We start from the raw sequence: 25,196 nt of genomic DNA on the forward strand, positions 1-25,196 counted from the left end.
CTTGCCTTCTCTCTGGATGGAATATAATGCAACAGCAAACTCCTCTCAATCAGGCCCTTTGTACTTCCAAAGACAGTAAATACTTTTTGTCTTTCAAGTTAATGTGAGGAGGGTAGTCGTACTAAATGGACAAAAGCAAACAACTTGAGCAAATACTGAGAGCAAGACAAATTGCTGATTAAAAAAAACAATAAAAAAGTGGAATCAAAAATAAATCGCTGGAACCTTAACTTCTTAACTTTTTTTAATAAAATATGTTTACATAATCTATTTTATTTTCTTTTAAAGAATAGTTTAATTCATGTTGGCATCATGGCAGATTGAGTTAATAGGCAATCCTCTCTAACAACAACCCATAGATGCAATAATATTTAACATGCTAGATTAAAGATTCTAAAATTATGTTTGCATACACTAGTCAAGCTAAGAAAGAAAAGAAAAGCTACATCCTCCAGATGTAAGAATGAAGAGAGAACTCAAAGCCAGGGCAACAGTTTTCTCAAAAGCTCAACCACCCAGATACTTTTTAAAGCCAGATATGATCTCAGGAGTTGGGGGACTTTTTAAAATGCCAGTGTAGGAACGAGCAAGGTAATACAGGGATAAAACCTTAGACAAAGACCTTTCAGAAAGCCAAAATCTTTAAAGTCCCACCCAGTTAGTGAAGAGGACTGGAAAAATTCTTACTTGCTGCTAGACATAGTATAGAAAATTGTTTATATGACTTTGTCTCTTGGAAGGGAAAAAAATTGCTTATAAAAATAAAAATTCCTACCTTGTACCTTGTGCATATGTGGAGGGATAAATTTATATTGCCCCTATGTTGTGAGGGTCTGAAGTTGAAAAATTAACTACCAGAACTTCCAGAAGCAAACTGCACAAATAACACAGTGGGGGGAGGGGGGGAAAGATGACCCATAAAAAAAAGCCAAGAAACAAACTATAGTGATAGAAACTAAAAGTCATAGAAATACCTTCAAATAGTTCATGAAAATAACTGTCAACTTAGAACTCTATGGAAAGCAAAACCATAATTTTCAAATGAGTAGAAATGAAAACATTCTAAGAAATATTGAAAATTCTACCATTTACAGAGGACTATTAAATAACAAACCAAAAAAAGTGTGTTTCTATTTATTAAAAAGAAATTAACAATTAATTTCCTTAGTATGCAAGAAAAATGGTTTGCAAAGGAATTGTAAAAATGTAGGTGAATATAAAGAAAGAGTACCTTTTAAAGACTGAGAATAAACTGAGGGTTGAAGGGGGGTGGGAGGGAAGGGAAAGTGGTGATGGGGGCATTGAGGAGGGCACCTGTTGGCATGAGCACTGGGTGTTGTATGGAAACCAATTTGACAATCAATTTCATATTTAAAAAAAAGAAAGAGTAACTTTTAAAATTTAAATTTTTTAAATTTAAAATTCAATAATATTAATTATAATAATATAAAGTATCTTGAAAGCATTATAAACAAAGTGGAAGTAAAATACTGAACAATAACATAAAATATGCAATTGATTAGCATTAAAATATTCTAAGAACCTTATTGTTCAATAGAAGAATAGAGACATTGATTTATTTTTTATTTTTTAAATTTTTTTAATATTTATTTATTTTTGAGAGGGAGAGAGTGACAGAGCATGTGCAGGGGAGGGGCAGAGAGAGAGGGATACACAGAATCTGAAGCAGGCACGAGGCTCCGAGCTGTCCACACAGAGCCCAACACAGGACTCGAACTCATGAACTATTAGATCATGACCTGAGCCAAAGTCAGTCACTCACCTGACTGAGTCACCCAGGAGCCCCATTATTTTTGATATTATCAAATCAACTATGCTTGGTAAAAATTTAAGGATCATTGCAAGAATAGGCGTCAAATGTATAACTTCCAAATTAAGACAGAGATAAATAGAAATAAAAACAAAAAACTCAGTAAATTAAAAGAAGAAAAAGGAAACAATGAAAAGCATGGTGAATATAAACCACAAAATAATGTGTCGTTATTTAGTCCCTCCAAAATCAGTAATCATATCTAAAATAAATGGACTAAACTTCTTTGTTGAAATATAGAGATGTTCAAATTAGAGTTAAATAAGAAAAAAATAAAAAATCTTTTGTCTGTTTACAAAAGAAATGTCAAAAGGCAATGAAACAAAAATATTAAATTTAAAGTAATAAAACACTTGTGTGTAGAAAGTAAAATTAATCAAAATAAAGCTGGTCAGGCAATATTAATATAAAACAGAATAAACATTAAGGTAAAACCAATTTTTATGGTTAAAGCAGTACATTTCCTAAGATAAAAGAAAAAAATCACTTGATATATAGAGCAATCCTGGAGATTTATACACTGAACAATGGAGCCTCAAAATACATAAAGCCAAAATTTCTTGATAATAAGGAGCAACAGTCAAATCTACCATCAGATTGGTTTTTTTTAATTTCCTGGAAATATTAGATCAGCATTCAAGAAACAGATGGAGAAATTTTGAATACCACATTAAAAATCTCAAACTAATAGAAATATATAGAGCCCTAAACCTAACAATTAGTGAACACATTTTTTTAAGGCATACCTGGAGCATTTGTAACAATGTCTATGTTGAAGGCCAAAAAGAAGGTATCAATAAACAAAACAGAATTAATTTCCCTGATGACATATGATATGGACCATCTTTTAACCCTAGAATCAGTTTGTCAATATCCACAAAATAATTTGTTGGAAGTTGACTGGGATTGCATTGAATCTCAAGATCAACTATTGTTTTAATTTGAATTCCCCCTATACTTCTTTGATTCTAAAGTTTACCTGAGAGGCAAAAGACATAGAATAACCAATACAATATTGAAGGAGAAGAACAAAGTCAGAAGACTGACGCTACCTGACTTCAAAACTTACTATAAAGATATAGTAATCGGAGATTCTGGGAAGATGGAGGCATAGGAGGATGCTGGGCTCGCTGCGCGTCCTGCTGATCACTTAGATTCCACCTACACCTGCCTAAATAACCCAGAAAACCGCCAGAGGATTAGCAGAACTGATTCTCCGGAGCCAAGCGCAGAGGAGAGGCCCACGGAAGAGGGTAGGAAGGGCGGGGAGGCGGTGCACGCTGCACGGACTGGTAGGAGGGAGCCGGGGCGGAGGGGCGGCCCGCGGGCCAAGCAGAGCCCCGAGTCTGGCTTGCAAAAGTGGAGCGGCCAGAGTGTGTTCCGACAGCAAGCGGGACTTGACATCTGGAAAGTTATAAGCTAACAGCTCTGCTGGGAGAACGGGAGGGCTGGAGGACAACGGGAGGGAGAGTTGTTGAGCCCCAGATGACAGAGCTCAGCTTGGCGGGGAACAAAGGCGCTCGCCAGCACCATCTCCCTCACCCATCCCCCAGCCAAAATCCCAAAGGGAACCAGTTCCTGCCAGGGAACTTGCTTGCACCGTGCAAACACCCAACGCTGTGCTTCTGCGGATCCATTACTCCGGCGGGTCTGACTCCCTCCCAGTGCCGCAGGGCCGCTCCCGAAATGGATCTCCGAAGGAAAAGTGAGCTGAGCCTGCCCCTCCCGCCCCTGTGCACCTTGCCGATCCACCCCAGCTAATACACCAGATCCCCAGCACCACAAGCCTGGCAGTGTGCAAGTAGCCCAGACGGGCCACGCCACCCCACAGTGAATCCCGCCCCTAGGAGAGGGGAAGAGAAGGCACACACCAGTCTGACTGTGGCCCCAGTGGTGGGCTGGGGGCAGAAATCGGGTCTGACTGCAGCCCCACCCACCAATGCAAGTTATTCAAGACAGCACAGGGGAAGTGCCCGGCAGTCCCCCACCACCCCAGGGACTATCCAAAATGATGAAACGGAAGAATTGCCCTCAGAAAAACATCCAGGAAATAACAACAGCTAACGAACTGATCAAAAAGGATTTAAACAATATAACAGAAAGTGAATGTAGAATAATACTCATAAAATTAATCGCTGGGCTTGAAAACAGTACAAAGGACAGCAGAGAATCTCTTGCTACAGAGATCAAGGGACTAAGGAACAGCCAGGAGGAGCTAAAAAATGCTATCAATGAACTGCAAAATAAAATGGACACAACCACGGCTCGAATTGAAGAGGCAGAGGAGAGAATAGGTGAACTAGAAAATAAAATTATGGAAAAAGAAGAAACTGAGAAAAAGAGAGATAAAAAAATCCAGGAGTATAAGGGGAAAATTAGAGAACTAAGTGATGCACTAAAGAGAAATAATCTCCACATAATTGGTATCCCAGAGGAGGAAGAGAGAGGGAAAGGTGCTGAAGGTGTACTTGAAGAAATCATAGCTGAGAACTTCCCGGATCTGGGGAAGGAAAAAGGCACTGAAATCCAAGAGGCACAGAGAACTCCCTTCAGACGTAACTTGAATCGATTTTCTGCACGACATATCATAGCGAAATTGGCAAAATACAAAGATAAAGAGAAAATTCTGAAAGCAGCTAGAGATAAACGAGCTCTAACATATAAAGGGAGACCTATAAGACTCGTGACCGATCTCTCTACTGAAACTTGGCAGGCCAGAAAGGAATGGCAGGAGATCTTCAATGTGATAAACAGAAAAAATATACAGCCGAGAATCCTTTATCCAGCAAGTCTGTCATTTACAATAGAAGGAGAGATAAAGGTCTTCCCAAACAAACAAAAACTGAAGGAATTCGTCACCACTAAACCAGCCCTACAAGAGATCCTAAGGGGGATCCTGTGAGACGAAGTACCAGAGACATCGCTACAAGCATGAAACCTACGGACATCACAATGACTCTAAACCCATATCTTTCTATAATAACACTGAATGTAAATGGACTAAATGCGCCAACCAAAAGTATAGGGTATCAGAATGGATAAAAAAACAAGACCCATCTATTTGCTGTCTACAAGAGACTCATTTTAGACCCGAGGACACCTTCAGATTGAGAGTGAAGGGATGGAGAACTATTTATCATGCCACTGGAAGTCAAAAGAAAGCTGGAGTAGCCATACTTACATCAGACAAACTAGACTTTAAAGGCTGTAATAAGAGATGAAGAAGGGCATTATATAATAATCATAGGGTCTATCCATCAGGAAGAGCTAACAATTATAAATGTCTATGCGCTGAATATGGGAGCCCCCAAATATATAAAACAATTACTCACAAACATAAGCAATCTTATTGATAAGAATGTGGTCATTGCAGAGGACTTTAACACTCCACTTACAGAAATGGATAGATCATCTAGATACACGGTCAAGAAAGAAACAAGGGCCCTGAATGATACATTGGATCAGATGGACCTGACAGATACATTTAGAACTCTGCATCCCAAAGTACAGAATATACTTTCTTCTCGAGTGCACATGGAACATTCTCCAAGATAGATCACATACTGGGTCACAAAATAGCCCTTCATAAGTATACAAGAATTGAGATAATACCATGCATACTTTCAGACCACAATGCTATGAAGCTTGAAATCAACCACAGGAAAAAGTCTGGAAAACCTCCAAAAGCATGGAGGTTAAAGAACACCCTACTAAGGAAAAGTGGGTCAACGAGGCAATTAGGGAAGAAATTAAAAAATATATGGAAACAAACGAAAATGAAAATACAACAATCCAAATGCTTTGGGATGGAGCAAAGGCAGTCCTGAGAGGAAAATACATTGCAATAGAGGCCTATCTCAAGAAACAAGAAAAATCCCAAATACAAAATCTAACAGCACACCTAAAGAAAATAGAAGCAGAACAGCAAAGACAGCCTAAACCCAGCAGAAGAAGAGAAATAATAAAGATCAGAGCAGAAATAAACAATACAGAATCTAAAAAAAACGGTAGAGCAGATCAACGAAACCAAGAGTTGGTTTTTTGAAAAAATAAACAAAATTGATAAACCTCTAGCCAGGCTTCTCAAAAAGAAAACGGAGATGACCCAAATAGATAAAATCATAAATGAAAATGGAATTATTACAACCAATCCCTCAGAGATACAAGCAATGATCAGGGAATACTATGAAAAATTATATGCCAACAAACTGGACAACCTGGAAGAAATGGACAAATTCCTAAACACCCACACTCTTCCAAAACTCAATCAGGAGGAAATAGAAAGCTTGAACAGACCCATAATGAGCGAAGAAATTGAATCGGTTATCAAAAATCTCCCAACAAATAAGAGTCCAGGACCAGATGGCTTCCCAGGGGAGTTCTACCAGACATTTAAAGCAGAGATAATACCTATCCTTCTCAAGCTATTCCAAGAAATAGAAAGGGAAGGAAAACTTCCAGACTCATTCGATGAAGCCACTATTACTTTGATTCCTAAACCAGACAGAGACCCAGTAAAAAAACAGAACTACAGGCCAATATCCCTGATGAATATGGATGCAAAAATTCTCAATAAGATACTAGCAAAACGAATTCAGCAGCATATAAAAAGAATGATTCACCATGATCAAGTGGGATTCATTCCTGGGACGCAGGGCTGGTTCAACATTCGCAAATCAATCAACATGATACATCACATTAATAAAAGAAAAGATAAGAACCATATGATCCTGTCAATCGATGCAGAAAAGGCCTTTGACAAAATTCAGCACCCTTTCTTAATAAAAACCCTCGAGAAAGTTGGGATAGAAGGAACATACTTAAAGATCATAAAAGCCATTTATGAAAAGCCCACAGCTAACATCATCCTCAATGGGGAAAAACTGAGAGCTTTTTCCCTGAGATCAGGAACACAACAGGGATGCCCACTCTCACTACTGTTGTTTAACATAGTGTTGGAAGTGCTAGCATCAGCAATCAGAAAACAAAAGGAAATCAAAGGCATCAAAATTGGCAAAGGTGAAGTTAAGCTTTCACTTTTTGCAGATGACATGATATTATATATGGAAAATCCGATGGACTCCACCAGAAGTCTGCTAGAACTGATACATGAATTTAGCAAAGTCGCAGGATACAAAATCAATGTACATAAATCAGTTGCATTCTTATACACTAATAATGAAGCAACAAAAAGACAAATAAAGAAACTGATCCCATGCACAATTGCACCAAGAAGCATAAAATACCTAGGAATAAACCTAACCAAAGATGTAAAAGAGCTGTATGCTGAAAACTATAGAAAGCTTATGAAGGAAATTGAAGAAGATATAAAGAAATGGAAAGACATTCCGTGCTCATGGGTTGGAAGAATAAATATTGTCAAAATGTCAATACTACCCAAAGCTATCTACACATTCAATGCAATCCCAATCAAAATTGCACCAGCATTCTTCTCAAAACTAGAACAAGCAATCCTAAAATTCATATGGAATCACAAAAGGCCCTGAATAGCCAAAGTAATTTTGAAGAAGAAGACCAAAGCAGGAGGCATCACAATCCCACAATTTAGCCTCTACTGCAAAGCTGTCATCATCAAGACAGCATGGTATTGGCACAAAAACAGACACATAGACCAATGGAATAGAATAGAAACCCCAGAACTAGACCCGCAAACGTATGGCCGACTAATCTTTGACAAAGCAGGAAAGAATATCCAATGGAAAAAAGACAGTCTCTTTAACAAATGGTGCTGGGAGAACTGGACAGCAACATGCAGAAGATTGAAACTAGACCACTTTCTCACACCATTCACAAAAATAAACTCAAAATGGATAAAGGACCTGAATGTGAGACAGGAAACCATCAAAACCCCAGAACAGAAAGCAAGAAAAGACTTCTCTGACCTCAGCCGTAGCAATCTCTTACTTGACACATCCCCAAAGGCAAGGGAATTAAAAGCAAAAATGAACTACTGGGACCTTATGAAGATCAAAAGCTTCTGCACAGCAAAGGAAACAACCAACAAAACTAAAAGGCAACCAACGGAATGGGAAAAGATATTTGCAAATGACATATCGGACAAAGGGCTAGTATCCAAAATCTACAAAGAGCTCACCAAACTCCACACCCAAAAAACAAATAACCCAGTGAAGAAATGGGCAGAAAACATGAATAGACACTTCTCTAAAGAAGACATCCGGATGGCCAACGGGCACATGAAAAGATGCTCAATGTCGCTCCTCATCAAGGAAATATGAATCAAAACCACACTCAGATATCACCTCATGCCAGTCAGAGTGGCCAAAATGAACAAATCAGGAGACTATAGATGCTGGCGAGGATGTGGAGAAATGGGAACGCTCTTGCACTGTTGGTGGGAATGCAAATTGGTGCAGCCACTTTGGAAAACAGTGTGGAGGTTCCTCAGAAAATTAAAAATAGACCTACCCTATGACCCAGCAATAGCACTGCTAGGAATTTACCCAAGGGATACAGGAGTACTGATGCATAGGGGCACTTGTACCCCAATGTTTATAGCAGCACTCTCAACAATAGCCAAATTATGGAAAGAGCCTAAATGTCCATCAACTGATGAATGGATAAAGAAATTGTGGTTTATATACACAATGGAATACTACGTGGCAATGAGAAAAAATGAAATATGGCCTTTTGTAGCAACGTGGATGGAACTGGAGAGTGTGATGCTAAGTGAAATAAGCCATACAGAGAAAGACAGATACCATATGGTTTCACTCTTATGTGGATCCTGAGAAACGTAACAGAAACCCATGGGGGAGGGGAAGGAAAAAAAAAGAGGTTAGAGTGGAAGAGAGCCAAAGCATAAGAGACTGTTAAAAACTGAGAACAAACTGAGGGTTGATGGGGGGTGGGAGGGAGGGGAGGGTGGGGGATGGGTATTGAGGAGGGCACCTTTTGGGATGAGCACTGGGTGTTGTATGGAAACCAATTTGACAACAAACTTTATATATTGAAAAAAAAAGATATAGTAATCAAGACAGGGTGGTGTTTGCAAAAGGATAGACATATAGTTTGATGGAACAGAAAAGAGAGCCCAGAAATAGCTCCACATGAATATAATCAAGTGATCTTTGATAAAAAGCAAAGACAATAGAGAAAAGATCATCTTTTCAACAAACGTTTCTAGAACAACTGAATATCCACATGCAAAAAAGGAAAAAAAAGGATTCAGACACAAATCTTACACTCTTCACGTAAAGTACAAAACTATAAAACTCCTAGAAGAGAGCATATAAGAAAATATAAATAACCCTAGGTTTGGTGATTACTTTAGATACAACACGAAAGTCATAATCCGTGAAAGAAATAATTGATAAGCTGGACTTCATTAAAATTAAAAACTTCTGCTCCACAAAAAAAAAAGTGTCAAGAGAATAAGAAGACAAGCCACAGACTAGGAGAAAGTATTCTCAAAAAACATATTTAAGAAAAGGCTATTATCCAAAATACACAAAGAACTCTTAGCATTCAACAATAATAAAACAAAAAATCTGACTAAAAAATGAGCTAAAGACCTGAATAGACACTCAGCAAAGAAGATATACAGATGGCAAGTAAGCATATGAAAAAAGTTTGACATCATAAGTCATTAGGGAACTGCAAATTAAAACAGTGAGATATCACTGTACATCTATCAGAATGACCAAAGATCCTAACCATTGGCAATATCATGCTGGCAAGGATATGAAGTAACAGGAACTCTTAGTCATTGCTGGTAGGACAGCCATTTGGAAGACAGTTTTCCAGTTTCTTACAGAACTAAACATTCTCTTACGATACAATCCAGCAATCACATTCTTTGGTATTTACCCAAAGGAGTTGAAAACTTGTGTCTACACACAAAACATGCGTACAGATGTTGACCGCAGCCTTACTTACAATTGTTAAAACTCGGAAGCAACAGAAATGCTCTTCAGTCGGGGAATGGGCAAGCAAACTAGTACACTCAGAAAATGGAATAGTATTCAGCAGTGAACAGAAAAGAGCTATCAGGCCATAAAAAGACATAGAGGAATCTTAAACACAAATTACTAAGTGAAAGAGGCTTCAATCATGTGATTCCAATTATATGACATTCTGAAAAAAGGGAAAACTCTGGAGACAGTAAAAAGATTAGCAGTTGACAAGGATCAGCAGGGAGAGAAGGATGAATAGGTGGAACCAGAGGGATTTTTAGGGCAATGAAACTACCTTGTGTGACACTAGATGGTAGATATATGTCATTTTACCTTTGTCCTAACCCATGGAATGCACAACGCCAAGAGTGACCACGAAAGTAAACTAAGGACTTTGGGTGATAATTGATATAGGTTCATCAGTTGTAAGGAATGGACCACTGTGTTGGGGGATGTTGATGATGGGGAGGTTATGTACATGTAGGGCAGGGGCATATGGGAAATCCCTGTACTTGCCATTCAACTTGGCTGTGAACCTAAAAGTGCTCTTAAAAAAAAAGTTTTATTTTTTAAAAGTTTTCTATGATAAAAATGTTCTAATTTAGTTCTATTAAAAAAAGAATCACATGGATGATATTCTCTGACAGCAATATCAATAGTGATATCAATAACAAAAGGTAGTTTATTTTTTAAAAAAAAGAATATTTATTTTAGGGGCGCCTGGGTTGCTCAGTCAGTTAAGCATCCGACTCTTGGTTTTGCTCAGGTCATGATCTTCGGGCTGGTGAGATCGAGCTCCCCATCCATCTCTGCACTGACAGCATGGAGACTGCTTGGGGTTCTCTCTCTTTCTCTGCTCTCCCCCACTAGTGTGCTCTCTCTCTCTCTCAAAATAAATAAATAAACATTTTTTAAAAGTTGTCTATAAATAAATAATTAAATAAATATAAAATGTTTATTTTATTTTTGAGAGAGAGAGTGCAAGCAGGGGAGGGGCAGAGAGGGGGACACAGGATCTCAAGCAGGCTCCGTGTTGACAGCACAGAGCCCAACACAGGACTCCAATCTACAAACTTCAAGATCATGACCTGAGCCAAAGTCAGTCGCTTAACTGATCGAGCCACCCAGACACCCCAACAAAAGACAGTTTAAGTGAAAAATCATTTGTTGAATGAAATAGATATTCTAAATAATGCGTTGGTTACAAAAAATAATAGAAATGGGAAAATACTTAAAAGTGAATATTGTAATCAAGCATACTTGGCTTCCACAAATGGTAGAGACTAAGGGAACCCAGTGAAGATGCTTCTAAGTAAAACCCTCTGAAAATGTATGTTGTAAGGTCTAGAATTTAATTGTCACGACTAAAAATTATTATAAAATAAATTGTCTAACCAGAGAAAGTTTTTTCATCAATAGATTCAGCATAATACCCGAGGAGAGGAGAATGAGCAAATCTAAGACAAAAAGTCTGGCAAAAACCTCTTAAATATTTGTAGTCAAAATGCAGTCTTCCCTTTTAAGTAAAGCCTACTTCAAAATCAATGGAGGCAAACGTAGTTACCTCCACCTTCTGCACCCCATTTCATTTCTGTTAAACCAACATTTTTTAAGGGCCTCTGATGTCCAAGACACCAAAAAGGGGCACGCTGATGAATCGGACACATTCATCACACCCATGAATCCTGTCCTCAAGAGCTTTCAGACCACAAAGAGAGATAAGATCAAAGAGGTATCCATTGGATAACATGAGGTAAGTGCACAGAGGTTTTTCCTGTATGTTATGTGACCACAGAGAATGGACACAGAGCCCAATTTGTGGTTCAAGAACTCTTTTGAAAGACAAGGCATCAAATTGTTTTTTGTATGCACAATGTAGCCCTCACATTGTGGGCTCTCACAATTTAAGCAAAATGTACTAGAGAATTTAAATGTCTCTGAATTTTCCTGAAATATGTAAAACAGGGCCCTCACAATTTAAGCAAAATGTACTAGAGAATTTAAATGTCTCTGAATTTTCCTGAAATATGTAAAACAGGCTCACAAGTAATTCATCAGCTTCTCAATTGTATTGCCTTATGTAACTCCAAAGAAGGAAAGACAAAAAAAAAAAAAAAAAAAAACAATGGTTACTTATTAGTAGCCCTGAGCAGATAGAGGGACTGAACTGGGACCTCTCTTGCAGGATCCTTGCTGAAACTGAGTAGAGCTTTTGGAAACAGTTCCTTAGGGTAAGCAAGCACCAGCATATGACAGCACAATATTACTTTTTTGTATTCCGATGTAAACATTAACATTCCAACCATCAGACTGGAAAGAAGACAGGGATGCAGGTTACCATTACAATGTCTGTTTCTAAGTACTTGGGAAGGACAAACAGAAAGTGACCAGAAAGAACACAGCTCAACCTGATAAGATTGCCTGTTACAAAGCAAAAAAAAAAAAAAAAGTGACTAAATCATTTGAAATTTTTTATTTAATCATATGTAATTTTTAAAAAAATTTTTTTACCATTTATTTACTTTTGAGAGAGAGAGACAGAGCGTGAGTGGGGGAGGTGCAGAGAGAGAGGGAGAACACAGAATCTGAAGCAGGCTCCAGGCTCTGAGCTGTCAGCACAGAGCCTGATGCAGGGCTCGAACTCATAAACCATGAGATCATGACCCGAGCCGAAGTCAGAGGCTCAACCGACTAAGCCACCCAGGAGCCCCTAATCATATGTAATTTTTAAAGCAAATCTGACTAAACTCATTCATGTAAATTTCAGTGTCTTCTGTCATTCACATCTGCCCATACACGAAGCTTTTTGAACTTCCCCCTGGCTCCAAAACCAGAATGAAAAATTATGAATGAGGAAAGCAGCAGACAGTACTTTGTTTACCAGATCTCAGTCACCTTGCTGGCACATGGTTCTCCTGGGACATCCCGGTTCTAAAATGAATGTGGCGCATTGGGACAAATATCACCCAACCCACTGTATTTTCAGAGGCCGAGCCTCACTCAACTGAGCCCTATTGGTACAGTGCATGCTTCAACAGCGGCCACTCCACAAAGGGCTTCTCTGTTACACGTTCCTGCCAAAGTTGCTGGCTGTCTCCACTTTAATTCCTCTCAGGCTTTTCTTCTCTGAAGACTGGTATTTGTGCCAACCTAGTTCATTGTATTTATTTTATGTATTTTCTACTTCGTATGTGTCAGGCTGGCTTGAGAGAGATCATGCTGCTTTGGGGAGGGGGCTAGCCAAAAGATTTTCAAGGTAGGTTATCACACTTTGAACTGTGTGTAAGTGTGGAGAGGGTGCAGGGGAGAGCAAATGTGCAGGCACAAGGGTGATTTGGAATTTGAGTGTTGCAAATAGTTACATCTCTCAGAGTGTGTTTTGTTTATTTGCCGATCACTCCGGCTTTCTGAGGCTGATTAATTTCCATGGCAAGAGCTCTGAGGAGTCAAGAGGCAGCATGTCCTCTGGGAAGCTAGTGGAGTTCTCTCCAGGGAGGCTCAGTGAAAGACGAAATAAAAAAATGTAGAGTGCACCAAAACTCACCAGCACCCTGCCAAACCAGACCCAGCAATTTGCCACTTGTTTCTTGGAATTTGGATTGTACTGGGCTTTGGGGGCTTTCTGATTCTTTGTCTAGACTTTCTTTTGCAATTATTGACAATTAGATCTGATTTTACTTGGCTTCCCTTGGTTTTCAAGCATGATCACTGCCATTATTTTAAACAAAGGTCAATTCTCCCACTGGTTAGGGAAAAGCGAGACGCAGCTGCTGTTCTGATGACAATATGATGCTTGGTTCGATTTCTATGGTTAGTGTGGAGGAGTGGGAAAATCTGAGGCAAAAAGGCACATTTAAGTATCTCTGTCATGTAAACTCAATGTTAGAGGAGGTTTCTATAACTATAGTACAGACATTTGAGTGAGGATTTTTATCCTATGACCAACCTTTTATTTCTTCTTAAAGGAGAACTTTCCAGTCTAGGGCCACCTCAGTAGATTTCATGGAGTCAGAACCACACCATACACACACACACAGAAGGCTAGTTATAAAACTTGTGAGATATATATATGTGTGTGTGTGTGTGTGTCTGTGTGTGTATCTATATCTATATCTATATCTATATCTATATCTATATCTATATCTATATCACCCAAGGAAAGAAAACATAAAATGCCTTCTCTTTTTAGCTTGGCTAATAACTTCTTTTGTTTTTAATGTTTATTTATTTTTGAGAGACAGAGTACGAGTGGGGAGGGCCAGAGAGAGAGGGAGACACAGAATCCAAAGCAGGTTCCAGGCTCTGAACTGTCAGCACAGACCCCAATGTGGGGTTCAAACTCAGGGACTGTGAAATCCTGACCTGAGCTAAAGTCAGAGGCTTAACTAACTGAGCCACCCAAGTGCCCCTAGCTTGGCTAATAACTTCCAATCAAACCAGTTTTTAAGTAAAGGAGAGGACTTCACTAATCTTGACTCTATAACTGTAGGCTCTAGAGTCACAAATCAATTACTTTTAAAAATTAAATTCTAATAGTTAAGCCACTTAGAAAAGAACTATTATAATAGAATTTAATTGAAATGGTAAATAACATGATGTATGTAAGATTCTACGCCAAAGAGTATGTCAAAACAGAAAGTTCACCATTACTCCATCTAGGTGTAACAGAGAATTTCCACGTGTGGAGAGAGAAGCAGTGAGGTACGGGAAGGATCATGAAAGGACTAGAGTAGTAAAGTGAAAAGTGAAGAAGCTAGGCTAATGGTTTTGAGACCTTGCAGGGATGAGAGGGTGATGGGAATGTTTATATCATCCGTTGGAGATAGACATAACAAATGCATGAGGTTGTAGAGGGCCCCAATATTCAAGAGAATATACAATGAGGGCCCGATATTCAAGAGAATATACAATGGTCTCACTTGAGCTTTTGAGTGAAAAAGCCCAAAGTCTGAACTAAGACTCAGTCCTTTGCCATCTTCGAAGTTGGGCCAGTCCTGTAACCCCTAGGAGCCTGCATTCCCTCATGGGAAACACACAAGACAAACATGTCTTCCTTGAAGCTTTGTCATAAAGAGTAAATAACAGAACTGGCCAACAGGTTAGCACAGTGCCCGGCACACAGCAGGTAGTCATTGCACATTAAAGTTTTTCCTTTCTGCTTTCTCCGCCCCACTCCCCACCATCACCACTAGGACCAAATGTGAGAGTTTGGGAATGTCATCATCCGTAATAAAGATTCCATGGGTGCATTTTTACAGTAAGCTATGCAGTTGCCCAGCCATTCCTGTCATCGCCTGCTTAATAAGACAATTTTGAATCAGCCCCTTGCTAAGAATTATGTCAGGGAGCTGTAGTGTCTCTATCCCGTGTTCCTGCTTAGACAAGATCCCTGGAATGCTCAGGGAATGGTGAACACGGCGCCAGAGTTGGTGCATTTCAGTGGAAGAACAACTGTGACATCTAAAGGCGGTCAGCCAGCTGAAACACAGTGTTGGTTCAGAAACGTGAAAAAAGCTGTTATGCAAATGGCAAATGCCACTGCTGTGTACTGAAATAGAGACTAAATTCTCTTTCCTTCTATTCTTTTAATGCACCTTCCTATTCAGTACATATCCCTTTTGCAATAAAACCATGAAGTCTTTCTGAAAAGTAAATATGTCCTTTCATTAATCATCACTTTCCACTCGCTTTTTTTCAACTTGGCGGCTGAGAAGTCTGCAGGATCACAAACCTTCAACTAGTGTGCTACCTTGATTAAGGCACAAAACGTTAAAAGCAAATTACTATGAAAGTATGAAACAATTTGCACTTAATGTTTCAGTCATATCTGTAAAAAATATGACTTAAATATAGTTTTATTAATAATACATATTTTAATTAAACGGCTGGAGGTGCATCTAGCAGGAAAAATTGAATCTTCTCTGGATTTCACATACTGGTATGATTCATGGGCAGTAAATATGCAAAGCTTTATGCCCATAAGGCAATCAAACTCCAAAGCTGATATGCATGTTTTTATCTAGAAGAATGAAATCTAGTAAGGCTAGAAATAATAATAATAACAGACTGCCAGAGCAGCGTAATGAATTGGCTCCAGCCAATAGTATCCTTTACTATGTAATAAAATCATCCTTTCAGTCACAATTACATCCACTCCAACATTTATTATTACCTCCATTATTCTCATTACACAAGAAAATCCTGTATATGTACTTATGCATATTGAAAAACTTCACAAATATTAACGATCAAATCCTGGGGTAGGAGCGACTGCCTTCACAAAGCAGGAAGGCTTTCCTCTGCAGACCGGGTAGGTGCTGCTTAGTCAGAAGGATGACGCTTTACTCTTGCTGCTTCCCTAACATTTGCCTAGATTATTAGTTTGCTAGCACCTGCCAGAATAAAGTACCAAAGACGGTTGTTAAAGTCACGTAACTGCAGAAGGGTATTTGCTCACAGTTCTGGAGCCTGGAAGTCTGAGATCAAGGTGTCAGTATGGTTAGTTTTTGTTTTGTTTTGTTTTGTTTTTTAGAGGCCACTCTCCTTGGCTTGTAGGTGGATGGCTGTCTTCTCCTTGTGTATTCATATGGTCTGCTCTCTCTGTGTGTCTGTGTCCCACTTTCCTCTTTTAAAGATAGCAGTCATATTGGATTAGGACCTACTCTAGTGATATCATTTTAAATTATTTACCGCTTTAAAGATTACTGTGATCTTCAAATACCCACTTTCTGAGATACTGTGGGTTAGGACATCAACATATGAATCTTGGGGGGGGGGACACAATTCAGTCCTAAGATCTGAAAATTATTTCTTAGTTGCAAATGTCATATTCCTGCTCCTATGCCACCAGGCACTATATTTTGCCAAAAAGAAGAGCTGGGAAAATTTATAAAACAATGCAGAAGAGACTCAAATGAAAGTTAAGGTTTTCATTTCTTCATTATCTTTACTTTGAATTTCTCTGAAAAAAAAAATCTCTTCATTCTATTTGTAGTGATCACTGTAATACACTTGCAAAATTAAAAATAGAAACTTGACTACCTCTTACTAGCTTTCCATTTGTTCTCTTCCTGGGAAGAAAAGATGATCTCCTGGAAGTGATGAATGTCTAGAAACAAACGATGCTTTGTATGGATAACGTGTTTTAGTTGTATTCGGTGGATGGGATTGGCTGTCGTGGCTTTACCTTACCACAGTGAAACAGAAACTCACTTACTTATCTGGAAGCCCCTTTTGGGACACAGCAAGGGAGACAAGATGTGAGTTCTCTTCCTGTGTAGCTACCTTCACTCCACGTGTGTCATGAGAAGCCCAGGACTTACCTACAACTAGGTGTGGACATGGAACAAGGTGGGCCAATAGCCTGGCATCCACCTAAAGAGGGAGGCCATCACCCAGCTTTCGGATCAGATTCGGGAGTAGTTAGTTCCCAGTGGCTTGTTTTAATGGACCAGATGTATGCATTCAAGTAACTTTTTTGATATTGTGGATCTAAATTTCCTACTCTGATATCCAGGCTAATTTTATCTTATTTATTTATTTATTTATTTATTTTTTAAATATTTGTTTATTTTTGAGAGAGACAGAGAGTGAGCAGGGGAGGGGCAGAGAGAGAGGGAGACACAGAATCAGAAGCAGGCTCCAGGCTCTGAGCTGTCAGCACAGAGCCCGACGAAGGGCTCAAACTTATAGCCGTGAGATCATGACCTGAGCTGAAGTCAGACGCTTAACCAACTGAGCCACCCAGGTGCCCCTCCAGGCTACTTTTAAACAAATCTACCAAACAAAAATAAAAGCAAATAAAGAACACAGAAACCAAGCGCCCCACCAGGCTACTTTTAAACAAATCTACCAAACAAAAATAAAAGTAGATAAAGAACACCAAAACCAAGCACCTGAGGAATAACACTTATTCCCAAGTAGCAAGCCACACACAGCCCAAAATAGGGTTCAAAAATCAGGAGTTCATTTCCATGAGTTCATTATTACTCCAAGGAAGCAATTATAATTATTAATTTGTAGGGAGTCAAGGAATGAGTATTGACAGAGCCTGGAAATTCATTCATTCATTCAACAAGTTTTTATTAAGCAGCCAAGTAGGCCAGGCACTGTTGTAGGCATCAAAATTTTCTTGAGAGAAAAGCATATTGAAGACTCTGAAACTTGTTGCAAACTTCTGAATGAGCAACAGTTCTGTCCCTCTTTTTCTCATACAGTTACATGATTACTTCTACAATTCGTCTTTTGTTTATGGCAGTGCAGTTTTCTGATTTGATTAATGCACTTTAGATGAGGTAGCAGTGCAGTTATAAGTAGTCCGAAGAGTGCAGAAAATCACTGATCTGATGCCACAACGATGGCTGGGTACGTGTACCGCTCTTCACCACATGCTGCTACCATGTGACAGCTAGTGGTAATCAAAAATACAGTGAATATATACAGAAGACTTAAAAAAAGCAGTGGAGCCAAGCCATCATTCCTTCTACCAAAACTGAAAGAGGAACACAACGCATTCAACGCCTCTCCCTCAGCAGTCTTCGCCCTTTCCTACTACCTGGAGTGCAGGAGAGGTTGGATACCCTGTGTCTCCTGGGCATCAGCTCACGGGAGCCCCTTTCAAGATCAGTAATCTGACAGCAGCTGTGCGGACTCATCAGCCTACTCTCGCCACTCAAGGGACAGAGCTGGGTCTTCCAGGTCTCCAGAAACCGCCAAGGATGTACGCTGCTGGGAAAGAATAGGCACCCACCCATCCACCCGAGCATTACGCCAAACGTGACCATTCGACGATGCACAGCTTGCCAGGAAAGCTGAGGGCCAATTCGGACGCTCAGTGATTTATAACCGCTGTACTGGCCCTCCTGTTTGGCGGCTTTGGTCTGTCTCCACTCTTTCCGACGTCCTCACTTTCTACTGACAACCTTACCTCTTTTGAGTTCTTGGTTTCAAGCCATTCAAAAATAGTCTCGGGGGCCATCATTCATTCAGTAAACATGCTCTGTGGACTAGTTTTGCGCCATGCACTGTGCCAGGCCTGGGGATAAATAACAAAGAGACATGAAGATCCCAGCACTCAAGATGTCCCCCCGGATCACCAACAGCCCTGTTGACACCCTGGGTCTTTTGTGCTCTATCTTCTCCACCGACCTTCTCCTATCCCCTGAGGATGTTGTTGTGGGGAGAACTATTTGCTGTCTGACTCACATTCCTCCTGTCCTTCCTGCCACCCTCCTCTGCCTCAGGAAGGGGAGACTGCTGCTGACTCCTGCCAAAAGTTCTTTTTGTCACTACGTTCATTAAAAAGATATTAAGTCCAAGACTCAATTCCTTCTCCTTCAAAGCCTAGAGCGTAACAAAGAGCTTATTCCGCAGAAATTAAAAGCACAGAAGTTACAAAAGTACCAAGTTCAGATTTTTCATGTTTCCTACATCAATGAAAGTAAGATGCTCTCCCCATGGAAATTAATTCAATTTTAATTCTATTTGTATTAATAGTCTATTTTTCTTGGGGAAGGAAGATAACACTTCTGGAGGAGACGTCTCTAAAAACCATCTCCCTTCCCCCCTCCTTGACCCCAACAGAAGGTACTGAGTTAATCTCTGCTGATGGAATGTGGAATTCCTTTAGCTTGCCCTGACTGCTAACTAGGGCACCAGGCCCTGTGCTGGACATACCACCACCCACCTCTCCTTCTCAACACATCACAGCTGATTAGCTTTAATTTTGTGAGTCTTTCATGAATGTCTGTTCCCCCTCCAAGTCTGTAAGTCTTAGGAGGCCAGGGCTGCATGTTTTTTCTTTTCCTCCCCATAACCATTACTTCTCTAGTGCCAAGTACAGTCATGTAGATTCTTACTAAATTATACAGCAATTTTATCTGCAAAAAGAACTAACCAGTTAATGTCCATGTCTCCACCTTGAGGATACATTAGATGGCCAATAGCTGCACAGGTACACTCTCCGGTATTACAGATGGCAAGGAAAACCTGCATGTGCCTTTTAGAGCTTAGCACAACTCTGGATAGAGTAGATGTTCAATTAATGCTTAAGGAGCTATTGAATGATTCACTGATTGATTGGTTAACCTGGGCTGTCAGGAAAAATGTCCCAGCCTCTGAAAACCTCCTGTGATGTTTAATGCCAGGAAATAAAGGCCTGGAATTGTTGGTCTCAGCAGCTTTCTCTAAACTTGAAGCAACTTTCAATCTCTGAGATCCTGAGAAGATGAAGCCCTGGGACCTGCAAGGGTGAAGCTCTGAGGCTTCACCAGGGTAAGCCCAGTGCTTCTGTGTCACGTAGGCGAGTCCTGAACTCTTGTAGCACATCCTCAGAGCCTCTCTAAACCTCCAAGACCAGCCTGGATTTAGGAGATGATGTGCAACCTTGGAAAGCCATGTCCCTCCTAGATATTGTGAAGTCTTACAGACACTTTAAGTCACAAACCAAACGTCAATTCAGTAGTTAAAATTGCCCAGTCCCACCCAGAAATGAGGACTGTGATCTTGATTTTGAATTTAACGTTTGCTCTCTTGTCCTCTTTCTCCTAACTGAAGCTGATTGCACACAGGCTGCCTGCCCTTGAAATGGGGTGTGTGGCTCCTGTCTCTCTCTCTCCTCAGTTCCTCCTCTTCTTCTCCCTCTCTCTTACTTACCTCCTTCCCTGTTTCTTCTCTCTCTCTTGCTTATCTCCTCCACTTGCCAGACCTATTTTTGAGAGAAAGAAGAAATGAATGGGGACAGGATGGTTATTACTTGACTCACACTACCAGCGATGGCTTCTCAGTATCTAGGCTGGAGAAGTGTTTAAAGAGGACTTTTCCCAATGGTGGTACCTGCACATATCCTACAGAGTTCCCAAGCATTGGGCGCCTCTCCCGAACTTCTGTTGACAAGGACAATGTATTCTACTCCTCCATCAGTGCTCCCTCAGTCCCCAGTTTGCCGGGTGGGATGTATGTTCCTCTGCTGGAATCCCATGGCCTTTCCATAGAGGTCTTGAGAAGAATTTTTTAACATTACGGTATGGACATTTGCAAGCATTCCCAAAGTAGAGAGACTGATACAATGAACCCTTATGTACTGATCATCCAGGTCCAACAATTATCAGCAATTTGCAACCTACGCCTGGGGGACATTTTAAAGCAATTCCCAGATTATCTATATTTCTCTGAGTAGAATTTAAAATGGTTCTGGGCCAGCCTTTTCTCCTGCATGACCCTCATCTTGCCCAAAGGAAACATTCATCTACCCTGTGTCCTGACCGACTCTGAGGGACAGATCGACTCTGCCCAGCAGACACGCTCCTTCACTGTGCTGCCAAAACAATTCAGTGATCTGTCTCTGCTGCCATCTGGACTTCCTGGGCAGTATGTCAGAGTGCACACCCAACTACAGGAACTATGCAGTAAGCATTTTGGGTGGACCTGAGGAAGCCCCTTTCCTCAGGCTTGGGTACAGGAAATAGCGGCCGTCTATGTCCCTCTCCTCTACAGAGGGCAGCACCCCCTCTCAATCCCACACAAATAGCTCCATCTCTACTCTCTCAATAATTTTATATTTTTAGTGGATGAGGTAGCTCAAGAAGCTTCTTTGAGGTGCCCTGGTGGCTCAATCGGTTAAGCGTCCGACTGTGGCTCAGGTCATGATCGTGTCACAGTTTGTGGGTTCAAGCCCCGCGTTGGGTTCTGTGCTGACAGCTCAGAGCCTGGAGCTTGCTTCAGATTCTGTGTGTGTGTCTCTCTCTCTGCCCCTCACCTGCCCACTCTCTGTCTCTGTCTCTCTCTCCCAAAAATAAATAAACATATAAAAAAATTTTTTTAAAGAGACTTCTAATCAATGTTCTGATGTCTCCTTGGTAAAGTCTGCATAAGGCCCAACACATATCCATCAGGATGTAGCAATCATTGTAACTTAGTATTTTGCCCAAAACTTCAATTTAATATTCTGATTTAACTCACTTCCAAAGACATTTCACAAAGTACATGTCTAGCTGTCCTTGTTTCAGTGACGTCAAACAGACTAAAATTTTACCTTCTAGTATTTTTATTATCCTCAATTGCAGGCATTTATAAATTTTTCCCCTTGTAGCTACCACCAAGTCACTGTATCCTGACACTGATCTGTCAGCGGTAAACTATTATTGGTTCCCCCCTTACTCTATTCTTGCTTTTGAAATTAAACTATGATTATCTGCAGAAAGGACCATGCTCATTGACATTAAATATGATTAGCTTCTGAGAAACTGATTAGTTACAATTATGTTCTACAGCCACCATTCCACTGAGATTTTCAACTTATTAACTCATGATACAACTAAAACTAACTGAATCATTGTATGATAATGAATAAATTCACATGCCATCGGTGAATTTCCTTCATGTATAGAGAAACATGATATGCTGATGTGGGAGGCATAGAAGACCACCTTAGCCTTCTGCCTACTCTTTACCTCCATTCAAATTTAGACTGAGGTGGCTAGTCATTGAAGCCATTTTTCCCACAGGCAACATGGCCAAAAGTTCTGCCAGGGACTTGAGGAGAGATTTCGACAACCACTGTCTCCTGGCTGAAGGTTCTCTGATCCACACAAGGTGACAGCCTCTCCCGGATCAGAAGCAGCGGTCACTTTGCTCCCTTCTATCCTGTCAGCTCAGCTTAGTGCCCAGGATATGACAGGTCCTCAGCAAGTACGTGTTGGATGGATGTGCATATTGAACAATCAGAACTTGTGGAATTTAATCATAATGCAAATTAATTTTGTCTCCCACTAGCCCTTTAAAAGATATGCTGCAAGGAAAGATTTTTTCCCCTCTTCTGTATAAAAACTTGGGCAGCTCTGTGACTATGCTGGTCACATTAGGTAATTCAAAGTCTTATGCTGACTTTTAGTCACCAAAGATGCTCTTAGCTCTAAACTTCAAATGTGTAGCCTCCTGTAATTGTCAAAGTTTCCATCTTTGTCTCAAGTTACATCTTCACTTGGGGCCTGCAGCAGAAAGAAAGCTTGGGCAGGGAAGGGGTATGCTCAGCTTTTTAAACTCTCTTTGCTTGTCCTTTCCCACTTTGTTACCCAAGACTTCTGACTGGCAGAAAGGAAGAGAGACTTGGAGTAATAAAGTGCTTACTCTGCAAACCAAAAACTAGGAGACAACACACACAAGTGACAGAGGATTTGTATCCAGACACATTTTCTTAACTCCTGGGAAGGAAATAATATGCAAAAGACTAACAACTACTCAAAAACTGAGAAATAGACAAGAATAGTCACCTTACCAGAAGTGAAACATAGATGGTCAATAATCATATAAAAAGAGAATGAGGCAGAATACATGAATAGACACTTTTCCAAGGAAGACATCCAGATGGCTAACAGACACATGAATAGATGCTCAACATCACTATCAGGGAAACACAAATCAAAACCACGAGGAGATACCACCTCACACCCGTCAGAATGGCTAAAATTAACAACACAAGAAACAACAGGTGTTGGCGAGGATGCAGAGAAAGGGGAATCCTCTTGCACTGTGGGTGGAAATGCAAACTGGTGCAGCCACTCTGGAGAGCAGTGTGGAGATTTCTTAAAAAAACTAAAAATAGAACTACTCTATAATCCAGCAATTGCACTATTAGGTATTTACTCAAAGGGTACAAAAATACAGACTCAAAGGGGTACATGCACCTCAATGTTTATAGCAGCATTATCAACAATAGCTAAACTATGGAGAGAGCCCAAATGTCCATCAAGTGATGAATGGATAAAAAAGATATTGTGTGTGTGTGTGTGTGTGTGTATACATACACACATATATATGTATGTATATACACACACACATACATTGCATATATATATGCAATGTATATATACACACGTTGTGTGTGTGTGTATATATATATATATATATATATATGTATATATATATACACATATACACACAATGGAATATTACTCAGCCACCAAAAAGGAAGAAACCTTGCCATTTGTAACAATGTGGATGGAGCTAGAATGTATTATGCTAAGCAAAATAAGCCAATCAGAGAAAGACAAATACCATATGATTTCACTCATATGTGTAATTTAAGAAACAAAACAGATGAACCTATGGGAAGGGGGGGAAGAGAAGAGAGGGAAACAAACCACAGAGACTTTTAAGGATAGAGAACAAATTGAGGGTTTATGTAAGGATGTGGGTGGGAAATGGGCTGATGGGTGATGGGTACTAATGAGGGCACTTGTTGTGATGAACAATGGTGTTGTGTATAAGTGATGAATCATTGAATTCTACTCCTGAAACCAATATTGCACTATATGTTAACTAACAAAACTTAAATTTAAAAAAAAGAGAGAGAATGAAAATTGGTGTAACCACTTTAGAAAATAATTCATCATGGGGTGTCTGGGTGGCTTGGTCAGTTAAGCGTCCAACTCTTGGTTTCAGCTCAGATCATGATCTCATAGTTTGTGGGTTCAAGCCCCACATTAAGCTCCATGCTGACAGTGCAGAGCTTGCTTGTGATTCTCTCTCTCTCCCTCTCTCTGTCCGTCCCCTGCTCATTCTTTCTCTCTCTCTCTCAAAATAAATAGAAAATAATTCAGCAGGGCCTAACTAAATTAGAAGGCTTACATGCACTATGAGCCATCAACTGCATTCCTGGACAAGTACTCTGGAGAAGTGTTTGCAAATGTGCTTTAGGAGACATGAACAAAGGTATTCATTGCAACCATATATGGAGCAGCAAAAATGTTGAAAAATCCAAATGCTTACTGATTAATAGGATGGATTGGTTGTCATATATTAATACCACACATAGTATTAATAATATACTATGCAATGAAAATGGAAAATTACAATTACAAGCATTAAAATGGATGGATCTCAGAGTGCCTGGGCAGCTCAGTTGGTTGAACAGGTGAGTGACTGACCGATTTAGGCTCAAGTCATGATCTCACAGTTGGTGGGATCAAGCCCCACCACAGTATCTGTGCTGGCAGTGCAGACCCCACTTGGGATTCTCTTTCTCCCTCTTTCTCTTCCCCTCTCCAGCTCACGTGCTCTCGCTCTCTCGCTCTCTCTCTCTCAAAATAAATAAACTTTAAAATGGATGGAATCTCAAAAGCCTCATGTTGAGTTCAAAAATAAAACAACACCATAAATGTATAGGAATGCCTACACATAGAGTACAGCCATGAAGAAAAGCAAGGGAATGTTATGTACACAATTTCTGATGATGATTCACACAGAGAGGGAGGGAGAGACACATATTCCAGAAAGAGCAAACACGAGCTTCAAGACATTGATATTGTCCTATTTGGTACACTGTGTTGGCAAGTATATGAATGTTCCTCTTCTTAATTCTTTTAAATTACATGTACATATTATTTAACATTTAAATTACATACCTATTAAACATTTAATTAAACATATAAATT

Source organism: Panthera tigris, chromosome A1, assembly GCF_018350195.1.
Source record: "Panthera tigris isolate Pti1 chromosome A1, P.tigris_Pti1_mat1.1, whole genome shotgun sequence".
Lineage (NCBI taxonomy): Eukaryota > Metazoa > Chordata > Mammalia > Carnivora > Felidae > Panthera > Panthera tigris.